General features: G+C 38.3%; 1 long non-coding RNA gene across 5 annotated transcripts in view; it reads right to left on the minus strand.

The window, feature by feature from the left end:
- LOC115496799 (uncharacterized) overlaps positions 1–18,023 on the minus strand; it is a 249,852-nt gene that overhangs the window by 74,515 nt on the left and 157,314 nt on the right. For all 5 annotated transcript variants that reach the window (XR_012057751.1, XR_012057749.1, XR_012057750.1 and 2 more), the window contains 3 exons: positions 14,769–14,851; positions 4,750–4,854; positions 3,815–3,859 (listed from right to left, as the gene is read on the minus strand). This is a non-coding gene — a long non-coding RNA (uncharacterized lncRNA). The remainder of the gene's footprint in view (positions 1–3,814; positions 3,860–4,749; positions 4,855–14,768; positions 14,852–18,023) is intronic.

Consider the following 18,023-nt stretch of genomic DNA (forward strand, 5'->3'; position numbering starts at 1 on the left):
CTTCATGGCAAATGGCAAATGGGATTGTCCGAGGGAAGGGAAACACTGCAGGAATGTTGGGCTATTTATTGTTTATAAAAATAAACCAAGGGGACTGAGACATATGCGAGGAATTTATATCAAACAGCTGCAAAAGCAAGTTGCCTCAATAGGCAGGGTGCATTGATGATGCAATCGGACCACACCGAAAGATTTTCCTATTAATCTTAGAATATACATGGCATGCCTGAGATACTGATTTGTCCCCATCTACACCCAAACTCACCTTACATGGATATTCTTAAAGTAATTTCTGAAAACAGTTTATGTAGACAGAAACTGTTTCATTATGTGAGTTTATTAACTAAATAAATATAAACAATGTCTAAGGACAGTCTGTCCCCATAGAATCTTACCTCTCTCAAACATTCCCTCATTACTCTCTCAGCTAAACAAGCACAATGCAGATACTAATAAGTGTTAGTGAACCATGCACACCAAGTTCCTAAGATTTGAAAATTCCTTGTTTTATGTTTTATGGTTAGCATAAAGCACTAAAGTCCTTTCCTAATTTCTTAATGAAGAAGACCAAATCAATCACAACACGAAACACTCAGTGAGCACAGAGTCAAGGAGTAACTAGATAACACCAAAATGACAAACGGTGTCACAGCAACCCCACAAAGTACAATATTTTAGTGTTGAGCTTGCATGACAGCATCAGACAAAGGGGAGAAGAGAGTTGATCAGAGACGAGCTTCTTGCCTTTGTCAAGCTGGTTTAGCAGACATGCTTGACACTGGAGAGGCTCTTACTTTTTTAACTGTTAATGCATTAGTATATGTATAGCAGCCTCTGGGAAATTCTCTTTCTAGGTCTACATGCTTGAAAGCAGCTATCTTCACTTTTCATTAAAACTGCATGCACCTTGAAACACCTGCCTTCAGGAAAACTCCCAAGCTGATTGACTCTAACATGAGAATTAATTCAGGCTGCTTCAGTGTGTGGAAAAGGCTACACAGAACAGTGTGTCAGAATTAGGCTTTTCCATAATACAAACTGGCAAGGATTGCTCTTTTGGGAGTCCTGCTCAGCTGGAATTCAAGCACTTTGTTTGACAACAGATTTTCAAGGTGTGTGTCCTTTTCTTTTAAACAAACACATGATGCTTGAAAGCCAAGGTACAACAGTGCATATATACAGATATATGAATGAGAAAAGGACAATTCCTAAGAAACCCTTTGCTCTAACTTGTGAGTGTTACTTACTCATGCTAATGCCAGAAATTTCCAGCTAGAAGGAAGGAAAAATGTTTTGTTTGATCAATTTGTTTCAAAAGAGTGATTATAAATGCCACTAGTAGATAACAATTGTACTCCCTGACTTCTGGAAGACTCTAGAATTTGGGGGGGGGAAACATCTCTGCATAGTCATAACATGGTCTAGCTCAGATACTGTTAATGTATGAGGTACACACTTGAACTGGATGCTTTTTATCAAAAAACCATCCCCAAACCCCACTCTTCACCCCAAAACAAAAGGCTTTAACCACTCAAAGAACAGTTTCTTGCTACAGGCACACTGTGCATTGATAGCACTGTGTCAATGAGTGATTTTGCTGAAGCCCAGGCCTCAACACCCACACTGGTTAAGGTCCCAGTTTTCCTGCAGTTATAGCTGATCTATAAAACAGCATAAAGGCTGTTTAAAGTCATTAGTGAACCTGACAATAAACTCACTCTTTTACAGGCAAGAGACAGTTGAGAAACAAATTCAAAGATATCTGTTGTCTTAATCATCACTGAAATGCAATCTTGGCATTGTTCAAGGTGTAATTACCTGACATTTTTCTCTGACAGTAAGGCATAGAAGTTCTTGTATTTCCTTTAAACACTGACTGTTCATTTCTGTTCCTGTGCTGCAGTTAATCCTCTTCTGTGCTGAAATCTACAAAAGTGGCCTCATAAAAATCTGTGGAAGCACAGTAAAGTCAGGGAACCTTCACAGTTCCCTCCACCTCTAGAGAAAATAGATACTAGAACTGCATCAACAACAGGCTTCATTTCTGATCAGATTTGAAACCAATTTTAGTTAGAGTACATGCAAAGTCCTAAAGCTTAATTTAGGAAAATTCCTGTTTCAAAGAATGCTAAATCTATCTTGTCCTGTAATACAGCCTGAAAAATTAAGCTGGGAACATTTGAATATGCCTCTCTTAGAACTGGACTGAGACATTTCACATGAGCATGTGAAATGATCAGTATTAAAACAATGTGCCTGGTAAAATTTCCTAGTGTCAATGTCTTGTCCTTGACAATTTCCTTGTCTCCCTCCTTGCCAGTTTGTGATCACCTATTTGAATACAGAGATATAATTTTAGGTTTATTACCAAACACATAATTGTTCCTAACATAGGTAGGATTGGTATGCATGGACACTCATGGTTGTCTAGCAGATCAACCAAAGATCAATGTGCATGAGAGAACCCATGTTCAGCCTGCATGCACCAGCCCATGGTCCAACACTGCAGAAACAGCTTCAGCATCCTTCTTCTGTTTCTGCTGGCAGTGGAAGTAACCAACAGGATGAGTGGGAGCCCACTTTAGCTCAACCACCCAAAAGGAAGTCTCCTGCACTGGGACACTGCTCCCATCTCCTGCTGCAATTTATTTCATTCTGGAACTGTTTATGAAGTCATTCTATAAAGTTTGTTGTAAACTGATCTGGGTTCAAAAGCTTTTATAAAATGCTGGTGGCAGATGTGAGGTCGGCAACAGTCTCCTCAATCAGTTGTGCTACATGAGAAATAGAGAAACTTTATCTAAGGTTTTATTTTCCCCACCAGCTTTTGTGTATCTTATGTAACTAAAGTCACAAACATGTCACAGAGGCTGATGGGAAGAGTTGCAGAGCTTGAACCTTACCAGTGAACACTCTTTCCAGAAGGAGACTTTACACTGGCATTGGTTTGTAAAAATGTATGCAGATGACCGAGATAAACCGAAGTCCCTAGTTTTCAAAGATAGAAACAAAAATAATTTGTGTCCTTGTGTAAATGCATGCCAGGAAAGTCCAGTCATGAGGACTGAAATGATGCCTGGCTTTTGCTCCTACTCTCTTAAGCACAAAACAATCAGAAGATAAAATTCACTAACTGATTGCTTTTGAGGTTTCATTTAAAACATCTTTATAACTCCAGTGTACTTCCTACTCCTACTTACTCCTGCATCATCAGTCATGCACAGTACTGTAAAATACCATGTTTGTCACTCTTCTGAAATGTAAAGGTATATGCTACCTGAGAGATGTTGTTCCAGGCCTGCTGAGTGATTCATACTATGACGAAGTCTTACTATGATGGGAGGACAACAGGCCATTCAGTAACTAAGTTTTTTCACAAGTTATTTATCAATCTTTCAACACATTACCACATTTTTCCTATTAAAACACACAGAAGGAGCTAGCAAAAATGGTGGCATTTTGCGCCTGTTCACAAAATATGTTCTAAAGTACCTGTGACCTAGAAATATAAAATGCTTTTTACTGCACATAGTAAGCATAAAGGGTTTCAGACTGCAAGATGCACAATTGCTTCATCACAAAATGAGTAGAAACATTTCATTTCTGCAGAGCCTAGTCATTATTTGTGAGCTGTGTAACATGAGGAGCCCTACACAGAATTTGCCCCTAATTAGCAATTGCTATGTATCCATGTCAATTGAGAAATAGGACTTAGCAAGCCTTAAAAACATATTATTTGCAGTGCTATCATTCCCCCTATTTTAATCAGGAAAAGATTAGGCTAAGAGACACATGTACACAATGGGGATCTTACCTTTTCCTTATCTGCCTGGATGCAGAATTTGAGAAGCCATCTGTCCTGTAAGACAACAAGCAAAAATATCTTCACTGGTTTTATGCTGACAATTTATTTCTGTGATCCTAGAGATCCTCTTTTTTTCATCAGGTATTAAATAAAGCATTTTCTGAGGAAATTGAAGGTTCTAGTCAGGCTCTTAGAGGCTGAATAGGAATTGCAGTTTCAGCAGGGCAAAAGCAGAGCTTGAAGTTTGCCTACATTTCTATTACACAATTCTGTAAGAGAGGTGCAGTCTTCTATCTCTTTATAGAAGTATATCTGTATATCTTTAGATATTCTGTACTTTTAAACACATATGATTCACTCATGAAAAGAATAGTTTTCAAGCCCTGGAATTGGACTTGTTTCCCTTTTTTTTAGTCTGATATGTTACAAGCTAAGATGTTGTAAGGAAGCATGAAGGAATTATATTTATTTGCACCAGCTAAATATCTCATTTGTCAGAATTCTGAACAGGACCAGTCTGCAGATCAGTGTCTTTTACCTCCATATTCACAAAATGGAAATTAATTGTTCCTCCCTCCAAGCCCCCTGTAGCATCACAAGCCAATGCTCCTCAAAGGCCATGTGAGTACCATCAACTTCATAGGATGTCATCTTCACAGAAAATCTCACGAGAAAGGAATTTATTTTTATAAATTAAAGCACATCATTCAGCATTTTTTATAAGCTACATGGTTTTCATTTTTTTTTAGTTATATAATTTTGGGTTATATGACTAGCTAAAAGAAAGTCTATAATGAAGAAATAACCAGAAATAGACAAGACAAAATTTTTGGCTGTTTTGTATCACAGCCAGTTGAATCCACTGGAAACTTGAGGAGTAAATCAAAAAACTTAGTCTAAACATTAGAGAGACTTAAATTTAAACATGATAAAATTCATGTTACCTGTAAAAGTCCTGCAATGGATAACAAACGTATTTTTATGCACCTATCATCCTCAGGCTTTGCTTTGATCCTTAATATGCTCCTCTTGTTACTACAATCTGATACCTGAAAAACAACAGAATCTGTGGTGGGGAGGGAAGGGGAATTGCTGCCACAAACCTAAAAGTTTAATAAATGCAAAAGCATTTTAAGATTTCAATAATAAGCAGTATGACCACAATATATATCAGAACATATAATGACAGACTAGACTCAGGAGTCTGTGTCACCCCAAAAGGAGAGGAGGATCCTGTAGGGCTGAGCTTTGCCCCAGGAGGTGGTTCAGGCAGCTGCTCTGGTGGTGGGGCTTCCTCAGAGTCCAAAACTGTGGCATTTACCCCAAGAATGGTGAGGTGTAGTGAGAAGCCAAAGCTACTTTTCCCTTCTGAGGACATTATTTCCTGCTGGGTTTCACACTCACTGTGGAGGGGACTGCTTTACAATATCACCTTTCCCTTACATTGCTTTTTTTGTTGTTTTGCCTTCCTGAGGTTTTGTGGAGCAGAAAGGATCATGTAGGATTGAGCTTACAATAAAAAAGACCTAGAAAAGGACTCTGTATGACATTAGGAGGGAGAACATTCACTGATTTTTTAGATCAGGAAGTAAAATTTAAAAAAATAGCAGATTAGCCTGATGAAGTGTCTTTTTGTTCATATTTTCCTACTCTTAAAAAATAAAACTATTTTTCAGTTTTCAGAAAAGAAGGAAAAATATCAAAGTAAGGAATGTTCTCAGCATTCTTGAAACGAGCGATTCTTCATACTACTACTTTTTATGGGAGTGACTGTCAATCATCAATCTTCAAAACTGTCATAAACACCCACACATGCTATTTCAAAGATACCTAATGTAGGATATATAATACCATATTTCAAGCTGGATTCAAAGCTTTTCATCTATCTAATAGTTAGGAATAAGGAAAAACACAAACATCAAATGAAATGAAATGTATTTGTTGATGCTAACTGCAAATATTAATTTTATAAAAATTAAGTCTATTACACATCCATTTAAAAATAATTTTTCATGTCTGAATGATGATAGGGATCCTGAAATGACTGCATTCATAAACCACTGATCTGGCAGCTGATCTGCCAGACAGGACCAATATTACAGCGCATGCCATGGCTTACAAATTTCCTCATTTCTTAAAGAAATCAATAATCTTTCACAGATTTCATCCCATTGTGACCTGATCTCAGATACCCATTGAGAATTCATAATCCACAGAAGCGGGGAGGGAAAATTCCACAAACTCCTATTTGTGGAGTGGACCCCTCCTCCAAAATAACAGAAATAGTTATCATAGTTTCTAGACCTTTCCATATTCTGTTTGCTAGGTGTATTGAAGACAGAAAAGATGCACATGACAGATTCTTACCATTTTCAAATTATTAGGGAAAAATAGTCAGCAATGATGTATTTAGAGGTGCACAATGCAATAAATTATAGCTTGTTCATGCTGTAATTGAGCCAAGTGAGAAACACAACACCCAAGGGATGGTTGTAAGCAGGTCTATAAAATCCCAGGATGATTGCTTGGAAAGAACTGCAAAGGAACATGGACAGAATGAAGTAAGGAGAAATTATTAGGACAGAAAAATCTTAAGTGCTTTGCTCCTTGATCATCTTGGATGTTTAGAGGACCATATAGTGTTTCAGCCAATCCAGAAACTTTACACAGTACTGCAGTGACTGTTGGTTGACAACCAAATGGACCACAGCTCTGCATGCAAAGTTCATCAAACAGCTCAAGGACAGGGCCACAGGGCACTGAAAGTGTTCAGAGCTCCCCTAGAGGGACTGGTGATCCCTCACTGTGCTTTGCTCCAGCAGGCCAAGGACCTCACAGGATACAACCAAACCTGAGCCTGAGGTAAGCGTGGATACTAAATAAAACGTGTTGCAGCAAATGTCACCGTCGAGATGGCCACAATACAAGAGCATCATCACACAATTTCAGAAAGCTTTAAGCATTCCCCCAAACAGAGTAACACCAGATCACATCAGACGGCTGCAAGCATTTGTCCTTCTTGTTCTTTAGCCCAACCTTTTATACCCCTCATGACCCTGTGTGCCCTCTGTTCCCATTGGGATTGGGCAGTGCCCCTGGGCACTCCATGGCTCATTGCTGTCAGTGCTGCTCACCTGCTTCTCTCAGCTGTGCCCACTGGGGATGAGGCTCAACCCAGCCCCACTCACAATTACCACAAACTGTGTACCTACAAAAAGGAAACACAGATTCAAACAAATTTTAACCTAACATTCTCTTTTTATCACATCCCTTAGGTTGAAAAAGTTCAACAATGGCCAGAGAGTGCAGGAACTGCCAACAAAAATGTGGGAGGAACAGCTGGGCTTTCCTCCCTGTGGCTGGGGCAGGTGGCTGGGCCGTACTGGCATCAAGTGCATCTCCCTGCATGGCAGGGAGCTGGTACATTAATGGAATTTCAGGCCCACTAAAAATACTGGATATATTTCTCAGTCTCAAATCCAGCTTTCAAATGAGTGCATTATTTATTCATTAGTACTACATTCAAAGTGCTGTTTCCCTTGTTACTTGGTGAAATAAATGAAAGAATACTGATATCACTCTAAATCCCAATTTACAGCTCTTGCAAGCCCCAGATGACTGTATCATAAAATTCTCCTTACCCTCCCCCTCTCCATTCCTTTTTGTCTTGCATCTGAGAGAAGAACTGCCCACTGCAAGAAGCTGAAGGCTGACCTGATGGCCTAACCTAAGCAGAGGAAGACATAATAATGATCAGCAGATTCCAAATGGGAGTAAGGGCAGGCCTAGACTCAACACTTGGATCAGAGGATTGGGTTCTACATGTAAGGTGCACCTGCAGATAAGATTTTTTCCTCTGGAGAAAGACTGGACAAATAAAGTAGGGCAGACTGGACCTTACAGACAGAGCGCACATATGGAGACTATTTTAAATTCCTTGTTTGCTCACTTGTCTTATGAAAAACAATATATATATCTAAAATATGTAGACTTGATTAATTTATAAATGTTGATTTGGATTTTTTCTTTGGCAGACACATCAAAATATCTTTGTTTTTTATGTGTTGAGCTCCTCATGACTGTAACACACAGCTCAGGTCTCATAAGCTTCCTCTGGCTAAACTTGCAAACCTGATGTTGTATGAAATTGAGCAAAATACAAGGAGATTAAGTAGTGGGAGGTTTTCAAATCTGATGAGTTTAGAACAAGCTTCAAATTTTCATATGTTCAGGTACTGGCCTTGTATAATTATGGGAGAATTCTAGCTTTGGCTAGAATTCAGCTTACACTGGCTTTGGGATCCTAATCCTGCTACATTTGACACATCATACTTGTAAGGAGAATCTTAACCCCAAATGCTTAATATAGCAGACTAATAGGATTTCAAAAGTTTTCTAAAAATCTATGATTTAAAAAACTATTTTAAACCCCATCTGGTGATTGTCAGCATCCTGTCTGCTTCACACTTGAGACACAGCAACTGGAGGTATGGGGGTGTAAATTTTCAAAGGGCTTTAGCTGTTAAGCACCCACTTCTGACCAATTTCCGTAGTCACTTAAACTCCAAGGAGCCCTGAGTGTCATGGGAGAGCAATATTTAAAGGCAATATTATCTATCACCTCTCACCTTTCAGTTCCTTTGGAGCTGCTGTTGACTGCTAAGACATTTGAGTTACTTTAGTACCAGGAAATTTAAATTTTTATCTCCCCAAATATTCAGGCTCCCTGGAAACAGCAGATGCTTGTCCCACACAGATGTGTATGTGTGTAAGGGTATGGGAAAGAGGGAGTGCAAATTTGTGTAAAGGTGTGACAGACTGGAGATGGCTCCTGCTGTTCACTGAGCTGTCTAAACACACCCAGCTACCTTCAAACAGGCAGGAAAATACCAGCACTGCCTGTTCAGGAGAGGCAGACACGTTACTGTGACTTCAGAGGAGGATCTAGTGGGACAAAAGCAAATTTAGTCCTTTCTGTTTGAAGAGGTAACTCAAAAGAGGTTAAAGTAGGCAGAGTTAAATTAAACAAGGTCAGAATGTAACCATTCCTAAGACAGATTTAGTCAGCAAACCCCAAACTGCTTGAGGACACAAAACCTGGTACTTTATCTTGAAATCTAACATGCACTATCTGGCAAAGCATTGTTTCAATTATGAAACAATTCACATCTCAGCTGACACATGTAATGAAGCTTGCTACTTGCCTAGTACATCATTTAAGGTAAAAGAAAATAGGATATGTTTTATCATGGTCTTTCATATCTTTGTCTATTGTTCGGCAATCCATTTGCATACCTAAAGGGCCTTTTTAATTTCTTTCCCCTCTCCTAATCATCTGAGGCCTATTTAGAAGTGTTCTGTATCCTGTAATCAGGCAATTTATACAGTGTGCACCCTTAGGCTACAGCCATTACAAATAAGCTGAAAAACTCCTTTACAATAAATGATTTAGCATGGGAAGACACCATTCATAATTAATTTTTTTCAGTTTGCGTTGGCAGATGGTCTCAGACATTGAAACATGGCCTATTGCCCACACCTTTATCCCAAAGAGAAAAGGGCAGGCTTAGAAGAAAAAGAGAAATGCCTGGAAGACTGCTTCACTTTGGGAATAAACATGCTCCCCAGCTTTTCATGAATTTGTGCATGCTAAAGACTGGATTCAAAGATTGTGGAAGTCAAAGGAAAACAAATCCCATTAGCTTCTGACCAGGACCTGAATTAAAACCACAAGGATAATATTGACTTGAAGGACTGTGTGGCTGTTTTCATTATTTTCCATAAGGACTATTTCTGAGGCAGCTTAAACAGACATATTGTGAGATGGATTTGAAAATTAGCAGCTTTGGATTTCTGAAAACTGCATACTCACTGAGACTCACTCATTTTTAAACTTGCATTCTCCTGCTTCCACAGAAGGACAGCTGATGACAACTTCTTTCTCCATTTACTCATGTATTTTCTCACTGTTTACATGTTGCTTTTCAGTACTTTAAAACAACTTCTGATGCTCTTCTGAGTTGCTGGCATCATTGCAAACTCCCCCAGACTGAGATCCAGCCAAGCAGACTGTCATTTTAGTGGCTGGTGCCAGTATTTTGTTGATGGTGATAGGATAGTCAAAACTACTACACAGCAAATCCCTAATTTAAGAGAAATAGACCTTTCTGTGTCATGACTCAGAGTACTTTGACCCTCCCTTTTGCTCTGTAAAAAAAGAGCAAGCTGCATACCTATATGTGATCTTTAGAATGTGATCTAATCAAGTCTCACTGAAGTCCACAGTGTGTTGAGTGCTGGTATCACCCCGAAATCCACTGACTGCCCATTCAGGATGGTCTGGCTCGATTTACACACGCACAAATGCAAATTTCTGCATGAGCTCAGAGCCATAGCACAGGGATTACAAGATGCTGTCTGAAAATGCAGTTAGCTTTAGCTGCATCTCATATTTGTATCTAGTCATGCCTTTGCTGCTGGGAAGACACATTTACCATAACTTTGGGCCAGCACTGGATAACCCAGGAGAGCTGACCTGGCCAAGAAGAGATGACATGATGGACTTCAGGCAGGGGCACTACAGGGAGCGACTATACACAGCCAGAGTCTCCACAGGCCTCGTGAAGTTCTTGCTGTTGACCTCAGGTAATCTTCCTCTGAAAAATTAAGAATCAGCTGGTGTTTACACCTACAGGCATTACCTGTTTACCCATTACAGTTTCCAAAGGAAGAAAATGGGAGCATCCCATCTTCAAACACTTTCCTGCCCTCTGGATGTGACCTCAGCACTGCCTGAGCTCGGAGGGCAGAGCCAGGCCCAGGGATCGCCGGGGCCCTGCAGCCGCACAGGCACCTCCAGCAGCACCGCTGGGGGAAAGAAACCAATTCACACTTTCCACTGTGCTAGATCTTACTGACTTCTGCTTTAATAGGGTTTTGGGGATCACCAGAGTTGCTTAATGTTGCTTTGGTGCTCTCTTTTTCCCACTGTGCCAAAGCCGACTTGCCTGACAGATGTGTTAAAATGCCAACACAAAAGCTGTTTTCACTCTAATTTCAACCTGGCTCAAACCATCAGTTTTACCGCCACACCACAAGGTTATGTGAAAGTCGAAAGGTTTCATCTGATTTATAAAAAACAAAGCCTTTGAGTTTTCAAGTTCTGTCATTTAACATGTATCTTATCAAGTCCTATGTCAGCCAAGAACTGAGGAAAAAGCTCTCTGAAAATCTCCAAATCTGAAGAAATAATCAGCTGTTGTTAAAATATTCTCTCTGCAATGCAGAACCATCTGGATTCTAGCAGAGAACTAGGAGGCACTGGATATGCCACTGTCCCAGGCAAAACGAGTTTTCATAAAACCAATCTGCTTCCTTCACATGAATACATTGCTCTCACTGTTTCTTGTAGTTTATGCAATACTTATTTCTGCCCCTCTATGAAATTTCAGCAGTTTCATAATATTCATAATAATTGACGGCTGTATTCATAATAATTGACTGCTGATGATTTTCAGAATGAAAACATGCTTATTTTATTAATCAAACCAAGTCTTGAGGCCATTAAAAGGTTGTTTTCTTAGCCCTTCATTATGTATTCAGTAGAGATGGTAGCCAAGGTGTACTTTTCCCTTTCTTTTCAGCCACAGAATAGGAGCATTCTCTTCTCCCTCTTTCCCTCACTGATAGACACTTAAAAGTCAAATTACAATTATACTAGACCATAAAAATATACAGGTAAGGCAGATGTTGTAAGCAAGCTACTTGACAGAACCTCTTTATTTGTTTGGATGACTTAATAAACTGCAGAAGCTGAGGTCATCAAAAGCTCTCAATCATGTTGCAGTCTAGTGCCAACAGCTGTAACAAAAACTGATGATGTAAAACATGTTAAACATGCCAAACCCAAATTTCAGACAAGCCAGTCTGTAATAAGACTATTTTCTACTTGAACATTACATGGCAGTGTGCTCAGGTTTATTTATGCTGTTCTTAATAGGAATAACCAGAAACCCTGTTTCACTTGCTCAAGGCTGAATGCAAAGACTGTTTTGTCATGAAACAACTTGAGATCTATATTGCTTTCAGATCCGGTTAGGCAGAACACAGGTATTAAAACTGGATTTTAGAAATTGAGTTTCATCATTTGTAGAAAAAAAATCTTTTCTTAGTAAAAATCCTAATTGTTACAATATTGGGGTGAGAAAGAAAAAGTGCATTCATAGCCTTCACCATTTTCTGCCTCTTAATTTAAAACCCTATTTCAATTAGTCAAGAATTCCATAAAGAAAGCATGAATTGTACAAAGAAAAACAAAAATATCAAAATTGACTGATCAGATAAAATGAAAAGGTCTTAGGCAGGATTTCAGGTTGTAAAGAACAATCTACAGGCAGAACACATACAAATTGCTACATAGGTAAACTATATTGCAGAATATTAGGGAAAGAAAGTAAATAGAAAAGAGAGTAGAGGCAAATCTACATGGTTTTCCTGGGACACCACTGTGGCAAAGCCGAAGGGTCAGATTCCAACATCTAACGCACAGCACGTACTGCCACACAAGTCTAAAAAATTCTGCTGACACTCGTAAATTGCCACATGTTTGGATTTCCAACAAGATCGCACAACAAGCTGTGTTACTGCAAGTCATTATTTCCTTTGGGGAGAAAAAACGTCTCTAGTGATGTTAAAAGTCGTGGCAGGATGTGCTGTAGTGTCAGGAGAGCTCACCGGGGAGCATTCCTGCCTCAAGGCCAGGAGGTTGGATATAAATTCTGCACCTGGTTAGGGGCTGGGGGAAATGGGGTAAAGTTTATCTTGAAACTGTAGAGTCAGTGGTATGGACAATGCCCCACTGGCAAATCCAGAGAGTAAAGGCAGGCAGGAGCAGTGCGAGTTCCCATGGCTTACACATTTCCAAACTTTCCTGTATGGAAAATGCATCTGAAAGACGCTCATGCAGCACTTGCCTTTTCAAAGGTACACACAAAGTTATAATGAGCTTTAGAGATTTTTCTGTCAGAGTGAGACCCATGTTAATTACAGGTCTGCATTCCCCAAAATTGGAGACAGAAGAACTGCGTCTAATATTTTCCCACAAATACGTTTTGTATCTGTTGGGTTTTTCTGGAATAAGGAATCAGAGGAAAATGACCAGAAGCACAGTCAGATTGCTATTTTTTTTCCAAACTGATTCAAAAGATGCTTTATATTTTAAGATGTTAAACGAAAATATGATTCTTCCTATACACAAAAAATCCCCAATAAGGAGATATTAATCTGGAATGGCTTACAATGAAATATTGATGGCCTAAACAAAGTTAATATCTTGCCTGTTAGTCTATGATATCGGTTTAAAAACACATGGATTTGAGACATATATTTTTTTTCATTTCCTGTTGATGTATTGCTTCAATGGCCTAAGGTTAGCAGGCAGAATACAAGACTGTTACTGAATTTTCCCAAGTTTGAACACAGAGAAAAGGGGGAAGGTTTGACTTTATCAACTTATCAGTACCTTTAATAAGTAAGAGGAGGCTGAGTTTCTTATCTGAAATGTTTTTTGAGTTCCTTAATAGAGTAGAAATTAAACATCTCTTGAAGCAATTTTTGTCCCTGTAACTCTGCTGAGAGGCAGGAAAGTGCAGTCCCACAGTGGAAAGCTCACAGTCACCAAAGTCTCCTGCTATGGACACACTGGCTGACCTGGCACTAAACCCGAGCAGATCTGAGTGCCAGCTGTGTCGCCCAAGTTCTGCCAACTCACACGAGGCCAGTGCTCACAACTGCAGGTGGGGACTGGCTCAAGGATGGGCAAGAACCACCGTAGACAGGTTTTGAGCAATCACTGCAACAGCCAGTAGCAGTCTGTGCACCAAAATCCATGGAAAGAGAGTTTAAAAGTCCTCAAATTGCACAGAGCTTCTCAAATAATGTCCATACATGAACCACCGCAAATCTAATTAATAATGTTTTCTATCGCCCCAACACATCTTATTAAAATAACATTTTTTACACTGACTTGTGACTTCAAGTGGAGGTAGAAGAAATACTATGAAAAAAATGCAATGATCCTCTAGATATATCTTAATTTCATCACTACTGCTTATTTCAGTCGTGTGATATTGTTGAAGTTTATAAAAAATATTGTCACAAAATCCACTAAAAAGCAACAATAAAGTCATTAATGAAAAAACAAAAGAAATTTAAATTAATACTTTGTTTATGAATCATATATTATCTTCTCATAAAATGTCACAGTTGACATATATTTATGCATAATATTTACCATGTAAAACTGAGTTGAACAAAGATTTGTACTAAAAATAAAGTCTTAACTTTGTTTCTTAAATTCTTAATTGTGCAACCCGGTAATGGGACATAATTTTACATGACTGTCTCAGTACAAAAAACGAAAATTATATACTTGGCTAATAAAAACCAGTTTTCCCTAAACAGGCATTCAGAGGTTTGACCTTTAACAACATTGAAAGTAATCCAAAGTATTCTGAATTTATTGGACTTTGGAAGAGCAGTTAAGAGGTCCTGATTTAGAAAAGCCCATTTTAATCTTAATTTGAACCATGATACATGTTTAAACTTTAATCAGGCAAAAGTACAATGCAACCATCAATGGGGTTGAAAATAGGAGGATTTTTGACTCTTAGTGGCATGGCCTGCTCTTCACAACCTAATGCACCATGGTTACTCTGATTTAGTGGTATTTCACACATAGTTCCTCAGCAGATGGAAGTGATGAGAAGAAAAGACAAAAGACAATCTAACATTTTATGAAGTAACCTTATGAAAGTCTTTAAGGACATTTTGGAAAATAAACATGCACTCTTTTTGTTTTCATAAAAGTGATAATGGCTTTGCAATGGGGGAATTTTTTTTTTAAAGAAGATGGGAGGACACAGTAGATTAACAATATTGTGAAATAATCTGAAATAATACATACGTAAATTCCTCAGTTTTTATGAAGACTATAAAATATTGACGGCAAAATTTTGACTTGAGTCCTGCAGATGTAGATGACGACACCTGTAAAAAGAAGTTAAATAAGATTCTTATAACGGTCTTATGTTCACAGGAACTAGTGACATGATTATACCATTGCTTGAATGCAGACTAAAATAATTTAAGTTTGCTTGGCTTTTTTTATCTTCTTCAATTGAGAGGTGGAAAAAACCCATGCTTTTTAACAATAATCCTTGCACAAAACCACACACAACTTACATGCAGATATACATAGAACAAATATTGTTATTTTTCAAAATGTATCAGACTTACAATCCTAGATCTCAGTCTTCCAGAAACTTGCAACCTTAATTATCTTATGTTCATGAACTTAGTCAATTAAAATAGTTTTGTCTTTTTTAAAAAAGCAGATGCACAGACGTAAGTAAGGACTTACTAAAATCAGTGGGGGGAACCCCAAACTCAGTAGCACATCTAATCTTAATTTACCTAATAGAATCAAAATACAGTGAGTCAGCGCCCTGCTCAATTTAAAACATCACACCTTTCTGATGTGAATGGAGTTATGCTGACTTATACCTACTGACACAGCAACCCAAGAAATGTAAAGGGAAATTCTGATCCTTGACACATTCCAACAACTTCCATCACTCCAACTCACTGTCATATTGTGATTTCTGAAAATTTAACCATCTGGGGGAGGAATGTGAAAATACTGATTATATTTTCTTGTCAGATGATTTGTTCAAAACACAGAAGTAAAATAAGTCGCAAAAAATTTATCCATATCAAGGAAGTTTATTTTGGAGAAATTAAGAAAGAGAAAGAAATGATTAGGCACCTAAGGATTTTTACTCAATGATATTCTAAAAGTAGTTTATGACTGCTTTTGTTCTCTTCAACAAATAACATATAAATACCCCATACTAAAGAGAAGCCTAAGGATGTTTCACCACAAAGTAGCTGATGATGTGATGTAACACAGCTCCTTGAGACATCAGAGTCCTCAGGTTAGCCTCTGCTGAATTCAGTGCATGGGCAAAATCTGGGCTCTTCTGGCACATGGTTGAACTCCTGTGATGAGAGGATTCCTTCTCTACTCAATGACATACAAGTTGACCATGCAAAGTGAAACATTTCAGGATAAGAATCAGAGCACACATCATCTGGTGGAAGGGTGAGGGCACCCCTGGGAGGCATGAAGACAGATGTGATTGAGCCAAGGCATCTCCTGGCATTTATTTGGTAAGAGCCCTCAAGTAGCTGGGTGAACTTAGCCTTTTATTTCTTTGGCTTCCATTACAAGGCACAAGCCCAAACCATTTTGAAATATCAAACCAGTTCATTTGACATTTTCAAAATGAAGCATTTCAACATTGCATTGAAAACATTTGTGAATTTTGTTTCTACTCTGACTATTCGTCAAATAGTTTCAACTACTCAGAACCTTTTCTCAGCAAAAAATGTTACCCTGATTTCCCTTCACTCCTTAGCTTTGCTTTTCAAATGGCTAAGCCACAGTCCTACTGATAGTTGGTAAAATTTTTGTTCTGTTTTATTTCAAATGGTAATTTTCAGTACAAGGCTTCCTGTAATCTGCAATGCAACAGCCTGCTTAGTCAAGACCAACCCTGTGAACGCTTAGGAGACCCTATGGTGTTTAGAAGGAAACAGGATATGTAACATTCTGCTAATTGAATAGGACAGCTTTTATTACTAAGCAGCGTCTTTCCATTTCCCACTGAAGTAAAGATATTTACATACACCTAATACTTCAATTTACAGGCTATAAGCAGCCAAGTCATTGCAATGCAATTATTAATTGTTAGTGTATTTGCATGGAAATTATTAAGCAGTTAATATTTTAAAGGAAAGAGCAGCAGCTAATTTTGGCCTCACAAGACAATTTATCCAATGACATATTTCCTAGACCTCAGAAATAACAGACATAAAAAGACAGGCTTACACTGGTATAAGATGACTAAACCCCAGAATTTTCAAGTTATTTCTATATGTTTAGATGTGTAATTTATGTGAACCTTAGCTGTAGATTTGAATGGACAGTAGAAAAGCATGCTGAAATGAAATGCCTGGATCATTTACACCCACTGAAATGGGCAATACAAGTTTCAAGGAATCTCTGTGATCTTTTAGTCTGTGTTTTCATTTAGAGACCAAGCAGGAAGGTCAGTGTTGTACCATAAAACAGCAGGAAAATTTCTCTAAAATGTATATTTTGGGTTATTATCCTGCTTTGAATGTGTTGAAGATGTAATGATATCAAAATATATCTTCCAAGCTTTACTGAAATCTTAGAATGCTATGTAAGAAAAAAAAGGCAGAATCAATATAAATGATGACTTAGGAGTATATATATTTAGGCCACATAACTAGCTGGAAAGACAAATTAAAACTTATCATGACTTGAATGTTCTCCTGACTTTAAGGGGAAAGTTTTGGCTAAGCTCAAACACCTGCTTCTAAACACAGAGCAGACTATTTCTGCCTTTAGCCAAAAGTAAACACTGTACTATGTACTAACTGTAGTAGAAATGAAAGTGCATGTATTTTTGACTTTAAACAGAAATGGCATTGATAGCTCTTTAACGTATGTAAAACTATGAAAATTTTAAATCAAAAACTGTCTCCTCCTAGGGAATAAAATAAATAATAGCAAAATAGAGGCCATCATTACATGCCATCATAGGTGTGTGCTAAAGTCAAGTGAAATCAAAAGGCAATTTCACAGTGATCAAAAGAACTGGGTATTTCAAATCCTACACTTAAGTAACTGTGGCAATTCCCTATCATCTGCCAAAGCCTGAGTGCTTCACAGGGGTGAGGAAAATACACTTAATCATATTTACTTTGTTAGTTACCATGCATTTTATTGACTTGTTTATGCTCAAATCTTATGATCTGTCCTGTAAGGAACTATTGCAAATATGACTTGTGCCTGGAAGTCACTGAAGAATACATGAGAAAGGCTCATAAAATCTGATTCTACAGAAGCTCAGCCCCAAGTTAAAGACAACAGGCTTGGAGATCTCACCAGGGACTGCAAATGGGGAGGAAGACATTTTTATGGCTGAATTGTACAGAAACATTGTGATTCTCAAGGTCAGTGTGATTACTCCAGAACTTCAGTGAGGCACACAGTCTTAGTGGGATTAGGATCTGACATTGCCATTGGCATTTTCTCCAGAAATTTACACTGCTATGGGTCCACTAAAAT

This window comes from Taeniopygia guttata, chromosome 11, assembly GCF_048771995.1.
Source record: "Taeniopygia guttata chromosome 11, bTaeGut7.mat, whole genome shotgun sequence".
Lineage (NCBI taxonomy): Eukaryota > Metazoa > Chordata > Aves > Passeriformes > Estrildidae > Taeniopygia > Taeniopygia guttata.